The following is a 24634-nucleotide window of genomic DNA, read 5'->3' as shown; positions in this document are numbered from 1 at the left end:
TATCTGGAAAATTGAGAATTCAAAATCCAAACTTTGTATGGTTGCCATTATTGTAATGATTAAAAATGATGAAGGCCAATATAAAATGGGAAAATAGTATTTTAATAAAATCCATTGCTGATAGAATAAATCAACCACGCCCCTGTAAGAAATCTATTCAAATGCCGCCTCAGCCATTTTCTTCCATACCTTCCCTACTCCTCTCTGTCCCCCAGGAAAATAGTGACCTATATTGACTGATATGCCTTTCAAACATTTTATGCCTTTTGTCATTCTTTTTGTACTTTCTTAGATGTGTTATTGCATTATATGCCTCATTTGCACCCACATCACTTTGTCTAATTCATTTGCACTCACACTGTGGATCATGGCAAGTTAAGGAGGGAATGAATCTTATTTCTTGAAAATTAACCTCTATTCTTTACCTCTGTGATTGTGTAAAAAATACACATTTTTTGTTGGTTTTTCTTCCTACATGTGCAATACAGTATTTGATTTTTTTTCTCTCATTTTTACATTTGGAACATGTCCCCAGCATTAAATAGACTCTTGACTGTTTTGATTTTTGCAATAAGAATAAGCTAAGATGTCCATTTGCCTAGCACATAAATTTATACCCAAAAAGCTTTGGACTATAGAAACCTGCCACTAGTTATTTAACTATTATGAGACTTTTGCTCGATGACTATGTCTAATCCAAGGAAAACTGGACCACAAAGGAGCACAGAGTTTTGACCTGCAAAGTGTAAATGAAAGAGACCAAACTAATCCTACAGGGATTAATGACATTCTATGCAAAGACTTGATCCTGTGTGAGACTCGAGGTTGCGAAGCTTAGCATGTTTTAAGACGTAGGACTTCCTTATACCACACTTGATATCAAGTACTCAACATCGAATTGTTCTGGCTCCATTATCTCTGAAGTGAAGAAAAGAATTGTGCCAAGAAATGCTATTTCACATTTGTCTCAAGGTCTAGTCTCCTTTTTTCCATTTCTTTAATGATATGACAACTTACTGTAGTCCAGGCTGCTAAATTGGGTTAGTGAGTGATTATTGTTACAAAGCTTATGGGACATGGATTGCTACAGGAACCTGCTTTGATTTGTGAATTTTTTTTCCTTTTTTCTTGTTCCTAGAATTTTTTCTTTTCACATTTAAAAAAAAAATATCCTGTATTTTCCTCAGAGGTTATTTTTTTCTCTTTTTCCTTTTTTCTTTTTCTTTTTCTTTGAACTTTTTGATGTTTTGAGAATTGATTCATATACCTTATGCCTTGACCATGTATTCCTGTGTGATTCCCATGTGTATCCCTGTATTTTCCTCAGGGGGGAAATGTAAAGTTGTTCTCCTCTGGGTGACTATGTTATGTCTGTAAATTTGGACTTGAATTTGACCCTAATTTAGAACAGAAGACTATCTCCCAGAATCCAGAAGATGCCATGAAGATGCATGCACACACTGCACCAAAGGATCCAGAGTAAATTTCGAGACATGGCGAATTTGAACTTTGGGGGGTTGAATGTATTTATTTTGAATGGACACTTTATGCCAGAAAAGGGGACTGCCCCCTAAATGGCTTATTGTCAATGCACCAAACATTGGTTTTGTTCTTTCTCCCTTTTATTTTACTTTTATCTCTGAATTATTGTAAACTTTAATTTGATTATGTTTTCATGATCCATTGGGGAGACTTGTCTCCCAAAGGATCACAGAGGGGGAATGTAAAGTTGAAAAGACTTTGTACCATTTTAAAAACTACATTACCCAAACTCCCTTTCACCATACCCATAATTCCTTAAACCTTTTCCTATTGGTTGTGGGTTTTGGGGGCTATTTTTGATATGTTTGTTGTGGGCGAGGTGAAGGGGCTTTTTTGGAGAGGAGGCGGCATGGTAAGGTTGAGTTGATACTCTTTCCCTGCACTTTAAATAAAATCCTTATAAATATCATACTTTGGAGGCATTGAACATTAAATTTAAAACTTGCATTATTATTTTGAGGTATGACCTTTCTATTCCTATACTTTCTAGCATTTTCAATATGAATAAGTGTATTTTGCCAAAGGTTTTTTCTGTATCTGTTGAGATAATCATGTGATTTCTATTGGTTTAGTTGTTGATATGCTCAATTATGTGGATGGTTTTCCTAATATTAAACCCTTCTTTCATTCCTGTTATAAATCCCCCCTGATCATAGTGAATAATCCTTGTCATAACTTGCTATAATCTTTTTGCTAGTATTCTATCTAAGATTTTTGCATCTATGTTTATTAAGGAGATTGGTCTGTAGTTTTCTTTCTCTAATATTTCTTTTTTTAATATAGCAAAAACATTCAAGTCACACAAAAACTATATTTTAATCTGATCTCTGCATTTGGGTGTTTTATAAGCAGTATGCTGCTCTAGGCCTACTATTTGTCATCTTTGCTTAAAATATAATTTTTTTAAATTATTAAAAATGGGTCTGATATCTCATAGATATCTTAAACCTCCTATATGCAAAACTGAACTGATTATCTTTTACTCCAAAACCTCCTGTATTTTTAATTTCCCTATTACTGTTGAAGGTTCCATTATCCTTCCAATAATTTAGATTTGAAACTTAGGTATCATCCTTGATTCTTCATTCATATCATCAATCAAATATATCACCTTCTTTTCCCTAACATTATAACCACCCTGGTCTAGTCTCTCATCTGCTCATATATGGACTATTACAATACATTGTTGGTTGCTCTACATGCTACAAATCTCTCTGAACATTAGAACATTCTCCACTAAACTATCAATGTGATTTTCTTACATTGCAGATATGATTATTTTATCCTCCTATTTAATAAAAAAAATTGCTCCCTATTGTAGATCCCTATTGTTTCAAGAATAAACTAAAATTCCCTATTTGCCTTTTAAAGTCCTGTATAGCATGGCCTTTTCCAACTTTTATATTCCTTTTATAGTTAGACTTTGAGGTATCAAACAGGCTGCCAACACATCATTTTCCTGCCACAATATACTTGAGTAGAGCCTGAACCACTTTAAAATATAATCAGAAATTAAAATACAACAGGACATAATGTTAATAGGTGATTTTCTAAATCAGTAGGCAGCCTACGGGAATCCTTTTGCATGGTGTAGTAGGCTTTTTCTATTTGTTTGACATCTTTACTTTTATAATTATAAATTATAATAATAATAATAAATCTTCCATTTACTCTACACCAGTGGTTCCCAAACTTTTTTGGCCTACTGCCTTCTTTCCAGAAAAAAATATTACTTAGCTCCCTGGAAATTAATTTCTTTTAAATTTTAATAGCAATTAATAGGAAAGATAAATGCACCTGTGGCCATCACCACTCTCCTGGATTGCTGCAGCACCCACCAGGAGGTGGTAGCACCCATTTTGGGAATCACTGCTCTACACCAATGATGCTGGCTTCTAGGTTGTTCTTCTCCCAACACACTGATTCTCTCCACACTGCTCATTTTTACTATCTTCTATGCCTTGAATATTCTCCCTCTTTTTTCCTACCTCTTGGCCATCTTCAAGTCTCAGTCAAAATTCAAACTTCTGCAAGAAGCCTTTCTCAATTTCAATCAATACTGGTGTATTCCATCCTTTGTTTCCAATTCATCCTATTCTATAGAGTTTTTTGCATGTTATCCCTACCTTCTCCAGATTATTCCTTGATATCAGGAAGTTTTTAAAATCTCCTTTTGTAGTCATTTTTCCAGATCTTGGGATGTAGAAGCTTCATAATTGCTTATGGGCCTGACATGATAACTGGAAAAATATGAATAATAAGAAACATTCAAACACCTGATATCTCATGATTCGTTCTGTTGAAAGCTTAGGGTTACAAGGCCCTGTGATCACTCAGTTCATTTAGATTATTGTTTTTCAACTACATAGAATAGAACTGATTTAAAAGTCATAAGTACAAAAGTATGGCCAGAGCAAGATCACAATCTTCTCAAGTGAATAAACATACCCAGATATGGTCCAGCTCCTATCTCTGTTTTCCTGCTTCCCACTATTATTCCTATGGCTTCTTCTCTTTCTCTTCTCATCCCTGTAATAATTATTTAGTGAATTTAAAAAAAGAAACAACTTTACCTAGCCTTCTTCATGTTTTCTCAGGAAGTCCCCCCTTAACATGGCAGCGCCCCTTTTCTAAGCCAACTCTGTCTACCCATTTCACTCCCACTGCACTGAAAATAAACTTGCTCTTAGCCTGAGCCTCTTTCTCTCATATTCATGCCATTCATAACCCTGACACAGAGACCTGTCTCCTCTCTGATGATATTACATCCCCAGTTTTACTGATTTTCTAAAAAAAATCTCCTTTCCTCTTGTTTTCTTTTCCCTTTAAAACCATCTTTTGTTAAATGAGATGTCTCTCTAGAAGATGAAAGGAGTAGGAATGCTTGTAGAAATTTTTACAATATAAATATAAAAGATGACCATACAGTTTTGTTTTTTAAAATGTTATGCATTTTAGCCCTCTCTTGGAAACTTGGAAACCTGCTCCATCCCAATCACAAGCCTTATGCTTCTTCTGCACTCCATTTTCATCTATTTGTGTGTATGCATATATAAATATATAATATATTAAAATATATATTTATAGATAATGATTTCTATGCATTCTTATCTCTATGACATATATGTACATTTCTGTTTATAGTGTATATATAATGTATATATATACACACACATAGATATATACCCTTTAATTTTCCTTAGAATTCCTTACCATCCTCAGCTCATGCTATGATTCAGAGATTCTGGCCTTTAGGACACCTACATTATTCTTATAGTTCCAAACCTTCATTATTCATCCTTGAACACTTGTCCTTGCTTTTGTTTTCTGCACTTACCTTTTGAGGAAAAAAGTCTAATTTGAGCAAGATGTTCTTTGTGATTCTCAAGGACTGTTAAAGTACACAATATCCCCTTTCCTTCTTTAGCAGAATCATTTTTTTTTGTCTTCTTTTTTGCCTTAGTGCTTCTTTTTCTGGAGAACTTCCCATACCTCTTGGGACGACTTTCCCCATGGTGTTTTATGTTGTAAAATATTAAATTTCTTTTTTTCTAATATACTCTTCACGAATATTGAAGAAAAATACTTCACAAAATTATTAGTGATTGTTCTAAGCTGTATTTACCACTACCCCTCCCAACACATATTATACATCCCCCATTCCTACTTCAGCACCCAGATCCTCCTTGTTGCTAATAATCAGGTCCGAATAGGTATTTTCTTACTGCTTTCTTCACCTTTTGAAAAAGGAAGTTATCTGTTTTTTGGTAACGGTGGGGAACAGGGTTAGAGAAAAAGAAAAAAGAGAGATAATGTCCATATGTCTGTGTATATGGCCATTTAAATCTCCTATTACTATTATATCATACTTTCATGAAATGTTTCTGTTATGTTTCTTGAACTTTTATTCAGTTTCATCCATCTGATCCTGTTGCTCTATGTATGACAATAAAATATCAATTAAATGAGTACTTCTCATTATCTCTACCATTATTCTATAATTCCAAGGTTTCCCTTTCTTATCATTGTAACCTCTTGGGTTGGCCAGGATACCCTTCTGCCTCTTCACATCTATTTTCTTCATTGATTTAATCTTAAAGTCTTTCTTCTGTGTTTCAAAAGAAAATTCCCATTCTTCTTGATAACTTAAATAGTGAAGAGACTTTTCATTTTCTCTTTTGTAAAACCAGACTGCACTCCAATCAAGAAGAATAAGCATGTCTTTGTTTTTTTCAAGAACGATAAATAGTGTGCCTTCTATGCAGTCATTGAAAAACTCCCCCTATTTTCTGCATGTGCCAGAAGTGAGAAAGCCAAATCCTGTTCTTAGATAAATCCTCATTAGTTTGTCATTCTTCCTATTCATGTAAAATTATATGAGAATAATCTCCATGTGTGGGAGTGCAACACAATGAAAATAGGAAAATAGAAGATCCAATTTATTTTCAGACAATTTTTAATATGATACCACACCATCAGAGTCACACAGTAAATTTTAAAGTACAGAATACAATATTCTCACTATATTTATTGTTTGTTCATTTTGCATATATACACATAAAAGCATTTGGCTCAACAAAATAAAGGGAAAACTTCTACGTTATCTGGTCCAACCTCCATATTCTCCTGAAATTTTATTATACCTTTATTGTAGCATTTATTTTATTCTATACTTCATTATGTTTTTTTGAATAGAGATCTTATACCATTAGTAAAACTCTTTGAAGGCAGAAGAACATGTCTTGGAGCAGATAGGTGGCTCAGTGGAGGGAGACCCAGGCCTAGACATAGGAGGTCCTGTTTTCAGATCTTGCCTGAGACTTTGTAGCTGTGTAACCGTTGGCAAGATATTTATCCCAATGCCTGAGTCTTAATACTGTTCAGCCTTGCAATTATCTAATTGTATTAATTCTAAGGCAGATGGTAAGGGTTTAAAAGAAAACACTATGTATTAATCATTTTAAAACCAACATTATATGTATAATTACATAGCACAATAGAACACTGGAACTAGTGTTAGAAGGGAATTTACTAGTTTTGTGACCACATAACCTCTGCTTCAGTTTTCTCAACTGTAAAATAAGGACAACAAGACTACCTACCTCATAGAGTTGTTGTGAAAATCAAATAAGATATTTATAAAGTACTGAACACAATACCTGACATAAGGTAGATATTATATAAATATGTATTCTCTTCTAGGCATAATGGATGTTCAATAGCATTTTGCTATACTGAAGTAATCATTAGCTTTCTTCCCCAATCACACTTTATATTTTATCCATGCTCTCTTCTGTTCTCCAACTTTTCTGCCTCCCCAAGATGTCAGATAATAGGATATAAATTGTACAAATATTATCATACAATAAATATTTCCATGTTTGTCATATTGTGAAAGATACTTATCATGTACACTACAGAAAAAATTTGTGGAGAAAATAAGAGTGAAGAAGGATATTTTTCAATCTGTATCCAGATTCCATCTGTTCCTCCTCAGATCATAGATAGCCTTTTTCATTATTAGTCTTTGCTGATAATAGTTATCATTAAGATTTAATTGTCACACATTATTGCAGTAATTATTAGATTTTTGTCTTTTTGTTGATTTTTTTGGTAAGATATTTTATTTTATCAATAGCATGTGATAACAATTTTCCACATAAGTTTTATGAAGTTATATAATCAAAGTTTACTCTCTCCTTTCCTTCCTTTCCTTTTTCTAAAGATGGTAAACAGATTGATCTGTGTTACATATGTATCATCATACAAAATATATTTGCATATTATTCATTATTATAAGAAAATGATCATATAAAACCAAAACACAGAAATAAAAATCCAAATAAACTAAGATGAATAAAAGAATACTTTGATCTGTATTCTAACTCCAATAATTCTTTCTGTGGAGGTGGAAAACACTCTTTGTCCTTTTGTCCTTCAGAATTGTCCTGGATGATTGCATTGCTGAGGGGATACACAGTTAATCAGTACACAGTATTACTGCTATTTTGAACAATGTTCTCCTGATTCTGCTTATTTTATTTGGCTGTGCATCAGTTCATGTAGGCCTTTCAGTTCTTTCTGAAATCATCTTGTGCACAATCATATATAAGAATTTATTCAGACATTCTCCAATTAATAAATATCACCTCAATTTCCAAATTTCTGCCACCACATTAAGGGTTATTATAAATATTTTTGTATAAGTAGTTTCTTTACCCCTTTGGATCTCTTTGGTAGACAGACCTAGTAACTGTAGTACTGGATCAAATGGTTTGCAGTTTTATAGTCCTTTGGGTATAGTTCCAAAATGCCCTCCACAAAGGTTGGATCAGTTCCCAAATTCCCAAAGAATGCACTATTGTCCCAATTTTGCCATATGCCATCCAACATTTATCTTTCTCTTACTATCATATTGGCAATTTGGTAGATATGAGGTAGTACCTCAGTATTGTTTTAATTTGCAATTCCAAATCAGGAGTGATTTAGAACATTTATATCCTTTGACTATTTGTCAATTGGGGAATTACTTATATGTATTTTTATAAGTTTCTATTAGTTGTCTTTATGTTTGCAAAATAAGAAAATTATTAGAGAAATTTGTCATAAAATTTTCCCCAGTTTGATGTTTCCTTTCTAATTTTGGTTGTATTGCTTTTGTTTGTATAAAATCATTTTAATTTAATATAATCAAAATCACTCATTTTACATCTTGAAATGTTCTTCATCTTTTGTTTGGACATTATTTATACCCTTCTTCATAATCTGACAGGCAAACTATTATATGTTCTCCTAATTTACTTATGTTCTCATCTTTTATGTCTAAATCATATAACTATTTGGGCCTTCACATGGTAAATGGTGTAAGTTATTTGTCTACATATATTTTTCTATAGTTTCCACCTTACTGTCTTCCAGTTTTTCCAGTTTATGTCAAATAGTGAGTTCTTATCCCACAAGGTCCTGGGTTGTTACTCCGAACCTGGAGAGTTACTATTCTATCAGTTCCAGAGAGGCTACTCTACTAGCCCCTGGTCTAATCTATCAACCCTAAAGCTATCTGATTAGCCCTCAGGCTATTCCACTACTTATTAGGCTATTATACCACTTTAAACCTCTTCAAATAAAATTCTAGACTAAACTGAGTTTGATTCTCCTAGTCTTGTACCAAGACCTTGCTACAAACTTGGGTGTGTTTCTCCCATAATAATACTAGTTGCCAATGTCAGCACAAGAAAACATTGAATGAGGCTGGTGGGAAGCTTCACAATATAGGTGACATTAGATCTGAAGAAGAGGGTCATGGAAAGGTTATTGGACATGAATGAAATAAAATGAGCAAAGGGGCAGAAGTAATAAAATATTTTTCTTTTCTTTTCTTTCCCCTACTTGGAAGAAAAAGTATTATCTAAAATGGCCCAAATGTAAAATTCAGGTATCTGAAGTCAAAAGTATTGAGAATAAATTGAGCATGGAGCTTAGTTTTCTAGTAATTGGACTCCAACAGGCACCTACCTGGTGAAAATTAGGTAAAATTAGGTATAAAAAAGTTCTTGGTTGAACAAATTGTGGTATATAATGGTGATGGAATACTATTCTGCTATAAGGAATGATGAATTAAAGGATTTCTATAAGAACTGGAAAGGCCTACATGAACGATGTGCAGTTAAATAAGCGGAACCAGGAGAACATTATACACAGTAGCTGAAAAATTGTGGGACAATCAAATGTGATTGACTTTGCTACTAAAAGCAATGCAATGATCCAGGTCAACTCTGAGGGACTTGTGAGAAAGAATGCTATCCACTTCTAGAGAAAGAACTGTGGGAGTAGAAATCCGGAAGAAAACATAATTTATCACTTTTTTATATGGGTATGTGATTTGGGGTTTTGGTTTTAAAATATTTCTCTATTATAAAAATGAATAATATGGGAATAGATATTGAAAGAGGATATATTTATGACCCAGTGAAATTACTTGCCAACTCTGGGAAGGGAGAAGGAAAAGGAGAGGGAGACAACAAGAATTGTATAACTATAGGAAAAAATTTTAATGATTTTTAAAAATTATATGCAAAAGACTATTTTCTGTTCAGGGCCCAACTTCTTCTGTATAATGCGTCTTCTTTTGGGCACTACTGGTGCCTACCAGTATAAATGATAAGAAGTAGGACAGAAGATCTAGAAGTTTGTTATAGCTCCAAAGTAAAGTTTTGACCTTTCCTAATTTTGAAGAAGCACTTACACTTCCTCACTTGGTTTAGGGTGTCTCTAATATTATAAAATAAGGAATAAATAGAGCTCATTGGGTTAAAGCCTAAAATTAATTGGACTTTAATTGGAGTTGCTGAGGGTATTCGCCTCAGGAGTTCCACTTCAGTAACTGTGTTAGAAGGCAAGGGCAAACATCGATAATTAGTCCCTTAACTGATTTTCTTAGATAACTGGAAAACTATCATCAGGCATCCTCTCAAGATCATCAAGATCATCTTAAGCCCATGAAAATTTAATGGGAGAAAAATTAGAAAAACAGGTCATCTTGTGCTATTTACTGCTTCTTGAGTATTGGCTTGCAGTGTGAAGGTAAGAATTACTGTGAAATAAGGTTGAAGATAGAAGATATTAATATTATTGTAATGATTAACATATTGTACAAAATAACATTATAGCATGTTTTATGTTCCATCTATTGGTGAATTTGCATCCATGGACTACATGTAAAGGTAGATAAATATTATATTTGTTTTTAACCTTTGAAAAAGCTTAAAAATACCCCTCATTATTTCAATTTGGCTGTAGTTTGAGGATCACAGTGGAGAATGCTGGAAGACTGGACTTTACAACAAGTTTAAACAGGAATTTAATTCATAAATTTGTTAATTACTTTTTCTTGTACTTCAGTTTTTACTAATCATTTATCATACAGTGACTGCAATCAGCCAGGGAAATGAAAGGCATTCCAAAGATTTGGAAAAGAGGTATATCAATTGAGAAGCATTTTTTGCTGATTTTTAACATCAAATTAACAAAAAAGACCACATTTGAAATATTTTTTAAAAACTGCTGAAGATACCAATTTAATCAAATCTGACTTAAACAACATTTGTAGCAACACTATATGTGTGTGTGTGTGTGTGTGTGTGTACACAAAAACAACTTTGGCAACACTATAGTATATAGTATATATAGAAGTCAGATTTGATTAAATTAGTATCTTTAGCAGTTTTAAAAATATTTCAAAGTGGTCTTTATTGTTAATTTCATGTTAAAAATTGGCAAATGCTTCTTAATTGATATACCTCTTTCCAGTTCTTTGGAATGCCTTTCATTTCCCTGGCTTATTGTAGTCACCATACATATAAAATGGGCAACAGATTATTTTTTTTTGAAAAGCAATCCCATATTAGAAAAAAAAATGTAGATATTGCTATTCTGGTCTACCATGATCATTTGTCCAAAAAGTGATTGTGATGAAATTTTTTGCATTAATAAAAATAGAAAATAAGCTTTAAATATTCCAAGTTATAAATTCAGTTTTAGAAAGAACTCTTGGAATATTAAAAAAACTAGTGAAAAAAGTTTCATTTTTAATGATTTGACAATATGTGAAGTGTTGGTGAATTCTTCCAACTGTTAACTTGCAACTTGTTCATAAAGTTCTGGGACTGAAGCAACTACTTACCCTTTGATAATAAAAATAAAAGATTTTTGCCCAAAGATAACCTCAAATTCCTGAGTTTCTTTATAAACAGATAAAATAAACAATTTCACAGAGAATCGTTTTCAAAGAATTACACTGCCTTTTGTGTAAGATCAAATACTAGTATTGACAATACTTAACTTTAAAAAAGTTGTATATTTAAGTAAATATCAGAGTAATTTACAAAGATGGAATCCACACTATTTATTTAGACGCATCATTTAAATATAAGTTGTTTGTTCAGAAAGTATATCCAAATAATTAAAAAGGAAAGAGAACAGGACCAAAGGCATGAATGTTTTGTTATCTTTAGGTACTATTGAGTAGTTTTATCTTACAGACTACAGAGCCTACTTAGGGGAATTCCAGTAAATAATAGTTGGTAACTGCTAAAAAATGAAGGAAGATAAAACCTTTTTTATAAATGTGCTATTGCAAAAGTGTACAAGATCACATATTTTCCCTTCAAATCTATAAATAAATGAAAGTTATGCCAAACAGACTTTGATTATTTGAAATAAGAACCATAAGCTCCATTCTCAAACCTCCTCCCCAGGTAAATAGAGGCTGAGATGGGTAGAGAAGCCCTCTAGTCATTGTTTGCATAGTAGTGGAAGGATCTGTCTTTCCACTCTAAAAGAATGATAAATGAATGGCTCTGTAGGAAAATGGTCATGCCCTGAATTGGTGATCAGAAGAATCAGATGAAAGTGAACTTTCAGAATTCAGCACACCATTGCTCCTCTATATTTGAAAGAATGAGTTTATTTTTAGAATAAATGAGGGCTTGAATGAATATTTTGCTATGAATATTTTGAGATATGGGAAATTAAATTAAAAGTCAGAATTTCTTTTAGTGTCTTTTATGGACTAGCTAATGGAATAGGAAATTAATAGTTTTTTTTTACATTTTATGTATGAAAATAACTAGCTAATAAATGAGTGAGAGTTAGAGGTTGAAGGAACCTTTTTGTCCCTTTGACTTTAATTAATTTGTGGAAATTAATTCCAACATATAATTTAACAGTCCTATCCCTATAACGTGACATTGAAAACTTACTGTTACAACTGACATCATTACCATCACAGGCACAAAAACCAATAAGAAGCCGGCCTTCTTAAACTTTATTTATCCACTAAAAGCAATATACATAACTTTACCTTCTCATTTTTTGACTAGTTACCCTTTTTAATATTCCTAGGTTATAGCTATGATTTTACAGGAATCTATCAACCTAATATAAATGCATAAAATACCTTAAGATTCAAACATATAAAGTACCTTATCCAGTTTTTTTAATGCAATCAGAAGAAAAAAGTATTTCTAATATTTTTAACATCTTCTTGACTTGGAAAAAGTAATGGTAAGGTATCTTCCTGCATCACAAATAATTGTATCTTGTCGTAAAATGAATATTCCACTTACTTCTTAGCATTATTATTTCATGAAGGGGGCATTGTTGAATGGCAACTGTATTGTGTATAGAATTCACTGTTTCTAAATAATGAGTCTTTGTCCTCTGAATTACCTGAAGCCATTCTATCTTATTGCTAATTCAATGTCTATCTTTCTAGTTTAGTTTTTGGCTGTCCTTGAAGATTCAAATGGCTCTTCTTCTGAGTGGCATGTGATATTTTCATCTATTATATTATAAAAGGTTAAATTCATTCTTCCTATTAACACTTGGTACCTATTACCATCACTTCCCACTTTGATATTATTTTAACAAAATTTAGGGATAATAACAGAACCTATTTCTAAGGGTCCTTATAAGGATAACATATAAAACACCATACTAACTTTAAATCATCTTATAAATGTTATCTAATTTTTTTTATTATAGGTGATCATGGCTTAGTCCTTGAATAATAACTCTCCTTATCTTCTTTATTTTAGCTAATTCCTTATTTTCCTATTAAATCTCTAGGTCTTTATTCTTATCTCATAATGATTTCTTTTTGTGATTTCTTTTACCTTTTAGTTCAATAATCCATATAAATATTTGGATAACTAAGTATAAATACAATTTATTCCACATAGACAAGTCATGTACATGCATACAAATACATAGATATATGTGTATGTAAATGAATGATCAAATATATGCATATTTGTTAAATAAATGAGGACTTGAATGAACATTTTGCTATGAATATTTTGAGATATGGGACATTATATTAAAAGTCAGAATTTCTTTTAGTGTCTTATGGACTTGCTAATGGAATAGGAAACTAATCATACTCACAAGCAACTGTGAGAATCTGAATGAAGATCAAAGCATACCATCTTCTGCTTTACTTCCTTCAAAAGATTTTTATCAATGGCTGAACAAACTATGGTATATGATGGTGATGGAATACTATTGTGCTAAAAGGAATAATAAACTGGAGGAATTCCATGTGAACTGGAATGACCTCCAGGAACTGATGCAGAGTGAAAGGAGCAGAGCCAGAAGAACATTGTACACAGAGACTGATATACTATGGTAAAATCGAATGTAATGGACTTCTGTACCAGCAGCAATACAATGACCCAGGACAATTCTGAGGGATTTATGGAAAGGAACACTACCCACATTCAGAGGAAGAACTGCAGGAGAGGAAACATATAAGAAAAACAATTGCTTGAATGCATGGGCTGAGGCGGACATGATTGAGGATGTGGAATCGAAACTACCACACCAATGCAACTACCAACAATTTGGAAATAGGTCTTGAACAAGGACGCATGATAAAACCAGTGAAAATGTGCATCGGCTATGGGTAGGGGGAAAGCGGGGGGTGTGGGGTGTGAAGGAAAAGTAGGAGCTTGAATCATGTAACCATGTTAAAAATGAATATTAAATGATTATAAAATTAAAAAAAAGATTTTTATCATATTTATGATATGTGTCTTCTGTCACAACATGAGCAATATGGAAATATGTATCAGGAAAGTATTGTTACTATTCTATATCAGAATATTTTCCACCCCAGGAAGGGAGAAAGGAGGAAAAGGGCAAATCTGAATTTTAAAATGTCAGAAAACAATTGTCAAAAATCATTTCTACATGTAACTGAAAAAATAATTAAAAAATAACATGAGAGAACTGGCATAATTAAAAAGGATTATCCTATTAATCATACATAATTATTATCTTTATATTTTTGTTGAATGAGAATGTTTATAACCTGTATATTTTTCTTTTTTTTTCCTCAGTAAGGCCTAAAATGACTGCCTTTCATTGGTAATCCATTCTTATTCATCAAAATTAGATTTAATTTAGTAGGATATTTTTTGAATTATAACTTTAGCTATTATGCTTTTTCAGAATTTTCTGACCTTTTACATTCTCTGATTCCTAATGATTGAGGAGGAACAGTGTCTTTTGTCAGATGGTATTCCCTTAGATTTGAAGGCCTTTCTTCTGTGAGTAAAATTTGTCATTTGTTCTTTAATAGATAAAATTTTGCTACTCTGTCCTTTCAAGTTGTATGGTTTTTTTTGTTTGTTTTTTTTACTTTGCTTTCTCTCCTATACATATTCTCTTCCTCCAGCCTCCTAGGAGGAATGGTTGAATAGCTCTTTCAAGAGAACTGATTAAAAGAGGAAAGAATATGCACACATACATGCATACACATAATTATTGGTCCTTCATTTTCAAGGAGGAATAATTTCAGCATGGGACAATTATATATTGGAAAAAGACAGACTTTTGAATAGAGACAGGATAGAAAGAAAGAAGGAAAAACAAAGGAAATGTAGTTAGTAAACCTAATAGTGAATGTGAACAGGATGAACTAACCCACAAATTGTAAGTAGATAGTAGATTGGATCTGAAAAAAGAATTCAACAATGTATTGTCTCTCAGAGAGACATTTGAGACAGAGACACACATGTAAAGGAACAGGATCTATTGTGCTTTAGCTAAAGTGAAGAGGGAAGGAGATTGCAAACATGATCTCAAGCAAAGCAAAAGTAAAAATAGATCTGATGGAAAGAGATAAGAGAAGTTATCTTTTGTTAAAAAATGCCATAGATGATAAAGTAATATCAAAAACATTTTACAGAAAATTTCTATGATAAAGACTTCATTTCTGAAATATAAAGGGGAATAAGTCAGATTTTATTTTTTTAAGTCTATTAATAAATAGTCAAAGGATATGAACAAGATAATTTTCAGAAGAAGAAATCAAAACTATCTATAGTAACATGAAAGAATGCTCTAAATCACTATTGATTAGAGAAAGACTAATTAAAATCGCTCTGAGCCACCACTTCACACACACAACAGAAATTACAGAGGTTAGAGGAGATTAACTAAAATCAGTACATTAATGAACTGTTACTGGAGTAGTGAACTGGTTGAACCACACTGGATGATAATCTTTAACTACTTGCAAAGGGCTTTAAAGCTGTGCATATTTTTGACACACCAATACCACCACTAGGAGTATGCCCTAAAGAGACAAAAGAAAAACTAAAATGACCTATATGTACAAAAATATCTATAGCAGCTCTTTTTGAGGTATCAAAGAATTGAAAATTGAGGAGATGCTTATTAATTGAGGAATAGTTGATGAAGTTATGCTATAAGATTTTTTAATGGAGTGTTAATGTGTTATAAGAAATGATGAGAGGGGCAGTTTCTGGAGAGAATAGTGACAAGGTATATATTAACTAATATAAAATGAAATGTGAAGAGCTGGGAGATTAGAGGGTTCAGTAACAGCAATGTTATAAAAAATGATCAACTGTCAAAGATGGCTACTCTGATCTATACAGTGTTCAAGACATTTACAAAAAACTCATGATGAAAAAAATGCTACCCACCTCCAGAGAGAAAACTCAAACTTTGAATATAAATCAAAGTATAGTTTTATAACTATTTATTTGTTTGTTTTTGCAATATGGCTTATAAGGTGATAGGTTTCACATGACTTAATATGTATAATTGATATCATAATGTATTCATTCTCAGTGGGTGTGAGAAAGGGTGAATCTACAACTTAAAATTTAAAAGAAATATTAAAAATAAATGAGATAATTTTTATTCTTTTGAACCATTCTGTAGTGTTTGTTGTTGTTCTTTGAATTCTGAAGAATCTTCTGAATTTTATTTTTGATTTGACAATGTTGGTTCATTTCCCTTGTAGTAGAATATTTGTGCATAAATCTTTGGCCTTTCTTTGACTTTCTAATTAGTATTTCTTCATTTTCTACTTGTGTACTAGGTTTTTAATTAAGCTTTCTGTTTGGAACTTCAGTCTGACAGTCTTTCTATTGGACTACCAAACTATTGTTTCTGATTTTGAACCATACTCTTTTGTACCATTATTGATTATAAAGACTGATTTATCATCAAATTTATTTAGGAGTCTAAAAATTCAGCCTAGGGATCTGGAAGAATAAAATCTGATGGTAGAGTTTTGGCTACTTTTTGATTATGTGACCCCTCTTCCTTAGACATTAGATCTTTCCCAATTATCTAATGGTCCTGACTGTTCTTAGAACCAGTGATATCTTACTATACTTTGCCTTCCTCCAATTGCTTTCTCTTTCATTTGGATGGCTATGCAGAAATCAATATTTTCTACTTCTTATGGGATTTGGGGGAATCTGTTCAAGTATAACAAATGTTATGTAGAGACAAAATATGAATGCCCACATGTGGAACCTGAGACATAAGCTTACAAATGTATTTAGTCTCACTGTACCCAGCAAGTTGAATGGGGAGAGATTTGGGTCAGTGGTTTTCTGGGGAGGGATATTTAATGAAAGCTTTAAGTACTGGAGTGCTCAGATGTTGTTTCATGACCTCTTTTACGTTGTATGGTACTTCTGCTTATTGTATGGGTTCTTCTTTGCTTGCTATTTATTTAAAGAATTTTATTTTGGCTTGGGGTTGAAAAAGTTTAAAGAAAACACTCTGCTATCATCCTGAGCATGACATTTGTTTCAAGATCTAATTTTTGAAGTCTTGTATTTGCCCTACTTTTTTTTGATGTTTTTCTTGGGAATGTTACAAATGCCATAATTTGGTTAATACTATATCCATTTTATTGATGATTAGGCAGTGATTTGTAGGAGGCTATATATTTTCTCCATCACAGGAGTAATTCCTTTTAAACATCAATCTCTGAGTTGATTGCTTTGAGTAAACTGAGCAATTCTCATCTATTTCCCTTGCTTCTATTTGATTTTTTATTCCCTTTCCCATATCTTTTGCAAGACCTTTCAACATTATGTTCTTAGCTTAACCAGTCTTTCTTATCACAGTGACAAGGAAGGTTGTAAAATGTCATAAAGTCACATCTGAGAACTGTGTTTTCTGTCTTTGTATGGAACACTGACACCCTGTACTTAGTAACAATTTGAGCGCAGAATAACTTCCCCCTGCTTTCTCATCATTTTACTCTATACTAGTGAGAAAATGACTTCAACTGAAAGAATACTTGCCCCTAAGACATTTTTCTTTATAAGCCAATTGATTTTTCTCTGCCATAGTTATTGCTATCAATAAAGTTTTGTTTTTTCCCCTGACTTGTTCTTTGAATTTTAAGCAATGGATGTTCTTTATCACAATAAAACTGTTATTGGAAATGATGTAAAGATCTAATGATTAATTAACTGATAAACATTTATTAAAGTTCTATCTTTCTCTCAACTTGGGTGGGATCATTCACTTGACTTGCACCCATACTGGTGAGTCAGAATAGTTTTTCAAAGGAAATTTATACAGCTACGAACTGTTCTTTGTGTCTAGCTGGCAATCCTGTCATGGTAGAACTCTGTCTGTCTGTCTGTCTCTCTCTCTCTTTCTCTCTCTCTGCCTCTTTTTCTCTCTGTCTCTATCTAGCTTTGTCTGTCTGTCTGTCTGTCTCTCTTTTTTTTTTCTTCCTTCCTGAAATGTATATTTCAGCTCTAGTTCCTGGGGTCTAACTATTCTTTTCATTTAAACATATCTGCAAAGGTAGAATTGATATAGCAAAGAAGCAGGAAGTATAACTTAGCTCCCAAAACACACCTCTGCCACAACATTTGCTAGTCTGAGTCCTGATCCAGAAATCCAAGAGGATTTTTTTCCAGGCCAGGTCATTTTAATGAGACAGGTATTGGTGATAGGATTGAGCATAGGGTTGTGTTTATACAGCAGGAGGCAGGAAGAGGTCCTAGAGGGTTCTTGAATTAGTGCAGGGGGTATTAAGAAATGTCAGCTGGAAGCTTTGTCACTGACTAACCAGTTCAGGATCGGAGGTCCAGGGAGGACTGAGAAAAAAAGGAAACTTGTGCAACAGTATTATAGAGAGGAATGAATGATCACAGGCCTGCTTTTGTGTATTGAGTAAAGGACACTTTTTGAAGACTTTGTAGCTATGTAACTCTGACCCCAGCATCAGAATAAGGATTCAGACTGGAGACTTTAGGAAAATAATTAGGTCAGGATTCTTAGTCCAAAGATCTGTCTCTGAACCTGAAGAACTTCCCAGTGGGCTAATAGTGGGTGGATCCAGCTGAAGTCTATTAGAATTCCACACAGGCACAAGTTGACTGAGGTGTTGTTCAACCCAAAGTATGGGTCAGGAATTTGCAGAGTTCAAACCAGGAGGTCAGTAATCAGACTTTGTCTAGGATCCCATTACCTTGGGAGTACTGAAATTGTATAGGTCCCCAGCCTAAGCTATCTCTGAAACTTTGAATAATAATACTCAGTACAATAAGAAAATGGCAAAAGGACCCAAGAGGACAAAAGCCCAGCACTGAGATATCTTTCCACTCCTAGTCCCTACGGAGTACACAGAAGCAAGTTTAAATATAAAATCCAAAAGTCAGGAAGTAGGTTAGAATGGGGAAGCTTGATGGATTAGTGTATATAACACTAAACCTAGAGTTATACAGACCTGAGTTTAAATTCAGCCTCAGATACATATTAACTGTGTGATTCTGAGCATGCTGATTAACCCTCTTTGCCTCAGTTTCCTTGTCTATAAAATGAGCTACAAAAGGAAATGGCAAAACATTCCAGTACCTTTCCTATGACAACCCCAAAAAGAGGCTCATGATGAGTTGGTCACAATTTAAATCTACTAAACAACAACAAAAATAAATAATGAATGAAAGTACAAAATCTGATAACATTAATTTTATTAACAATAATGACAATGAAGAGAAAATATATTGAAAGTTTTGGGATGCAGCCAAAGCAAAACTTTGGGGGAAAGGAGAAAGAAGGAGGAAAAGAAGGAAGAGGAGGAGAAGAGAAAGAATAGAATCAAACAAGCCAACAAATAAAGAAAGAGGGAGGGAGGGAGGGAGGGAGGGAGGGGGGAAGGAAGGAAAGAAGGGAGGAAGGAAAGAAGAAATTAATGATAATTAAAAAGAAATAATTAGATAAAGGTAAGCAATTTAAAAAGTATAAATAAACACCAAGCAGAAATACTGAATATTAAAGAGACTAATAAAAGGAAAAAACCCTATTGAATAATAAGTAAATAAGGAGCCACCTAAAAATGAAAAAGAAAAGCACTATCTTGATTTTTCAAAAGTCAAATTAGATTCAGACATAAACATGTGAATACACAACAAAGAAGAAATAAAATAATTATGATTTTTTGTCTAATTATATGCCAATAAAATGACAATCTAATTAAATGGATCAATATAAACAAAATATAAATTGCTTCCCAAATTAAAAGAATAGAAGATAAAAACCTTAAATAATCCATTCTTAGGGGGGAAAGCTATAAATACATTTCTAAAGAGGGATAGGAGGAACTTAGGACTAGTTGAATTTATAAGTGAACTACATTAAACATTTAAAGAACTTTTTATCTTAAAACTAATTATTTGTTTGGAAAACTACAAAAAGGATGGGTTCTATTGAATTTTATGATACAAATATGCTCTTAATAACCAGACTAGGGAAAATCAAAACAGAGATCTCAATTTGTAGATCAATATCACTAAAGAATGTTGATTTAAAATTGTGAATAAAATATTGAAAGGAGATTCTAGCAACATATCACAAATATTGTCAACTATAGGATGTATAGATTTGTACTAGTAATGCAAGGCTGTTATAATATTAGGAGAATGATAAATATAAATGAACATATTGATAATAAAATATTTCATTGATAGATACAGAAAAGGCTTTTGAAAAGATGCAATATCCAATCCTGTTACAAACACTGAAAAACATAGGAATAAACAGGGCTTTCCTTAATAATCTAAGTAGTATCTATCTAAAGCCAAGAACCTGAATTATCTGAAAGGGAGATTAACTAACTAAATAACTAACTAAATCCATTTCCAATAAGGTCAAGGATAATACTGGGATGTCATTATTATTTTCAAGATTGTGCTTATAGATTATTAACAATAGGCTACCTAGAAAACACACACATACACAGAGTCTTTTAAGGTTTTAAAATGCATTATTATTTTTTCTCGATCACTGTTTATGTTTAGAAAATCAGCAAAACAATAATTCAAGTCCTGATTTTATAACATTTTCTAAATGCTCACAATGAAAACTTATAAACTGCCCCTTCTATGCCAATATGAGCTGGCTCCAGCATACATGAATTACTATTTTATGTAGTGCTATAAACAGAGGGAATAAGCTTAGACAAAGAGGAAATAATTATCACATTTTGCATACAACAAAATAGTTTATTTAGAGAATCCTAGAAAGTGAATGGAAAAAAAATGAAAAAAAATAACTTTATTAAATTTGTGAGATATCAAATAAACCCACATAAATCATCAAAATTTCTATTTTCAACAAATTCAGCAGGATTAAATCAAAAGGGAAAATCCATTTAAAATAACTGCAATTCATATGATACACATAAATATCTGTTTGCCAAGACTCATAGAGTAGCTATAAGAACAAAATTAGAAATCACTTAATATGAAGATAGCCATAAAAATTGGAGAAATGTTAATTGCTTATGATTTGTCTAAGCCAATTTATTAAACATGATATAATTCCTTAAATATATTTTATTCCATATTAAATCAAATAAACTTCAATATATTAAAGAGCTAGAAAAAATAGCAACACAACTCATCTTGAGGAGAAAAGGACAACACAATCAAAGGAAGTAATACAAAAATGGAGAATGAAAGAGACTCTTAAGATCCAGATCTCATGGTATACATTGAATTCAAAATCATCATGTCAGTTTTGTACTAGTTAAGAAATAGAAAGATCAAGAATTAAAACAGATTAGATACATGATATTAAAGCAAAATTTAAGCAAACAAACATATGATCCTATGTTTTGATAAACAAAGATCTCTGCTATTTGGACAATAATTAACATTTTAGCAAAAATGTTTGGAAAATCAGAAACAGGATTATAGATCCACAAAAACCAAGACAAGCTCCAAATGATCACAATATTTCAATATAAATGGTGATATTATAAACACATTAGAGAAGCAAGGAAGAAATTTCCTCTCCCATCATTGGATGTGGGAAGAGTGAATGGCCAAATAAGAGAGAATTTCAAATGAGTTAAAATGAAGAATTCTCATTATGAAAATGAAAAAAAAATTACACAATAAAAGATAATTCTGCTGAAATAAAGAGAATTTGAGTTTTGGGTTATTAACTTTGAATGAAAGGGTTTTTTTTTTCCTTTTTCTGAAAGGTGTCACTTTTTAAGATGTTTAAAAGAACCAATTCAAATTCATATTGATAACCATTACCCAGTTGATGAATGGCCAAAGGATATGAGTAAGCAATTTCCAGAGGAAGAAGCCTAAGTTATAAATAGCTGTAAGGAAAAATCTCTAAATCACTAAAAATGAGAGAAATGCAAAAACTCTGAGTCATCTCACCTTTGTGTCACATGAGATTGCCAAAGTCGATAATGCAAAAGTTGAAGAAGCTATGAAAATGCATGTACATTAATGCTCTGCTTTTGGAAACAAAGATGGTAAGAACCATTCTAGAAAGCATTTTAGAACCATATTCAGAAAACTATTTATTTGTGTTTGGGGGGACAGAAGCCTTCAATTCAGTGATACTAAAAATAGGATTCTATTAAAAAATTGCCAATGAAAAGGAAAGGGACACAAAAGTTTACAAATATTTTTAACTCTTGTGTGTGTTTACACATATTTGGAAACTGAGGGAGTATGCATCAATTGAGAAATGTGTATAATATTTCTCGTATATGAATGTGTTAGAATATTGTTGTAGTATAAGAAATGATTAAGAGGATGTTTTATTTTTTTTTTAATTTTCTTTATTTTAGTCCAGCAACAAATAAATTTTGGACCAACAAGTCCATTTCCATTTTTTAATCTCTTTGGGATACAGTCCCAGCAGTGGTATGGTTGGATCAAAGGGCATGCATTCTTTTAAAACACTTTGAGCATAATTCCAAATTGCTTTCCAGAATGATTGAATAAGTTCACAACTCCATCAGCAATTCATCAGTGTCCCAATTATACTATATCCCTTCCAATACTTATTATTTTCCCTTACCATCATATTGGCCAATCTTCTTGGTATAAGGTGGTATCTCAGAGTTATTTTAATTTGTATTTCTCTAATCTGGAGGGATTTAGAACATTTTTCCATATGATTATTGATAGCTTTGATTGCTTCCCCTGAGAACTGTGTATCATGTCCCTTGACAATTTGTCAATCTTGGAAAGGCTTGGTTTCTTATAAATTTGACTTAGTTCTTTGTAAATTTGAGAAATGATATATTTCATTTCTCAAGTTCTTTTCCCAGTTTGTTGCTTCTAGATGGGATATCTTCAATGAAATTTGGAAGATTTGTATGAATCAATTCAAAATGAAGTGAGCAGAATCAAAAGAACAATTTATATATTAGCAATATTTCAAAGAGAAATGAGTCTCAAATAGTTAGGTATTCCTCTCAGTTCTAATCAACACAATCACCAACTTATACTTCCAGAGAACAAGTTGAAATTTGCTACTTAACTTCAGATGGAGAACTGACTAGGAATGCATATACTTCTTATTTATTATTTTTTTTGGGAAGTAGGGGCAAGGCCAAAGTGAGGATGTGTTTTTCCTGACTATGCATGTTTATTTTGGGGGAGAAATAAGCATTTTCAAACAACATGACATTACTTCTTAATCATAAAAATATTTACTAAAAAAAGAAAGCAAAAAAGCAAGAATGGCCTAAAAATTCATCCATAAATCTAAAGGACACTTATCCATGGATGAAATTGAGAATTAACTTGCCAACATGTTTTAGGTTGCCACATGAGTAGGGAAATCCAAGAGCCTGATGCAAAGCTCGACTCTGGATAATAGTATTGGATTTCAAGAAACTATAAGTTGAACCACCTGCTGATCAGGGCAAATTCTTTTCTAGGCCTCTCAGCTCATTTTGAGAGGAATTGATCCTCAGCTTACTACCACTCATAGGGCACAAAAGCAGTATCAATTTTTTTAATGCAACCTGACTGGCTAAAAAGTGCCTCCGTATATCTAAAAAATTTTGCTCTCTTGACTGAGCACTGAGGCAAAATTAAATTTCTTCTAAGCCTACAATTGACAGATACAGGTATACTTCTTGGGCTTTGAGGAATTTTCTTCTCTTGAGAAGCAGTGAAAATAAAAGCTAGCAAACCTCTGAGAAATTCAAGTGTTCAGAATTTTTTTTAACTTTTGTTTTACTCGATGTGTTTTTTAAATATGAGAGGTTTCTTCCTTCAATCAGTTTTTTCCAGACCAATATTACTCCAATTATATCAGTTCCAAGCAGCCAATAAAAAGACAGTTTTCTTCCTATCAGCTATTCTTCCCTGGTCTTAGGTTGATGCTGCTACTCTCCTTCTAAACTCCTTTGTTTCCTTGTTGTTTTTGTTTATTTATTTTTTCTTTTCAGTTCCTGACTCTTTTGTCTCTCTAAGTACTGACTTAAAATTTAAATGTCTTTTCTTTTGGCAAGTACTTTAAAAGTTTTTCTAAGATATTTTTGTACTTTTCTCTGGGAGGCTACTTTCCTTTCAGGCCTCTTGGATTGCTGTTTCCTTCTTTCCCCACCAAAAATATTGCCCAACCCTGAGAAGGGGTAACATCTTTCATTCAGATATACCATTACTTTTTTTTTTTCCATCAAAGTCACACTATGCTGCTTCATAATAGATCAAGATGGCTCTAGGTTCTTGGAGGTGCTGAAAATGATATGTAAAGTCCTTTGAATATAATATATGTCTGTTTTCTGTAGGCTAAACTTAGTGGTAGAGAAGCTTAGATTTTAATCCTGTTTCTTATTCTTACTGTTTAACCATTGGTGAATTATTCAACCGCTATGGGCTTTAATTTCTTCGTGTGTGTGTGTGTGTGTGTGTGTGTGTGTGTGTGTGTGTGTGTGTGTGAGAGAGAGAGAGAGAGAGAGAGAGAGTGACAG

This window comes from Gracilinanus agilis, chromosome 1 (assembly GCF_016433145.1).
Source record: "Gracilinanus agilis isolate LMUSP501 chromosome 1, AgileGrace, whole genome shotgun sequence".
Lineage (NCBI taxonomy): Eukaryota > Metazoa > Chordata > Mammalia > Didelphimorphia > Didelphidae > Gracilinanus > Gracilinanus agilis.
This window is presented reverse-complemented; position numbering follows the sequence as displayed.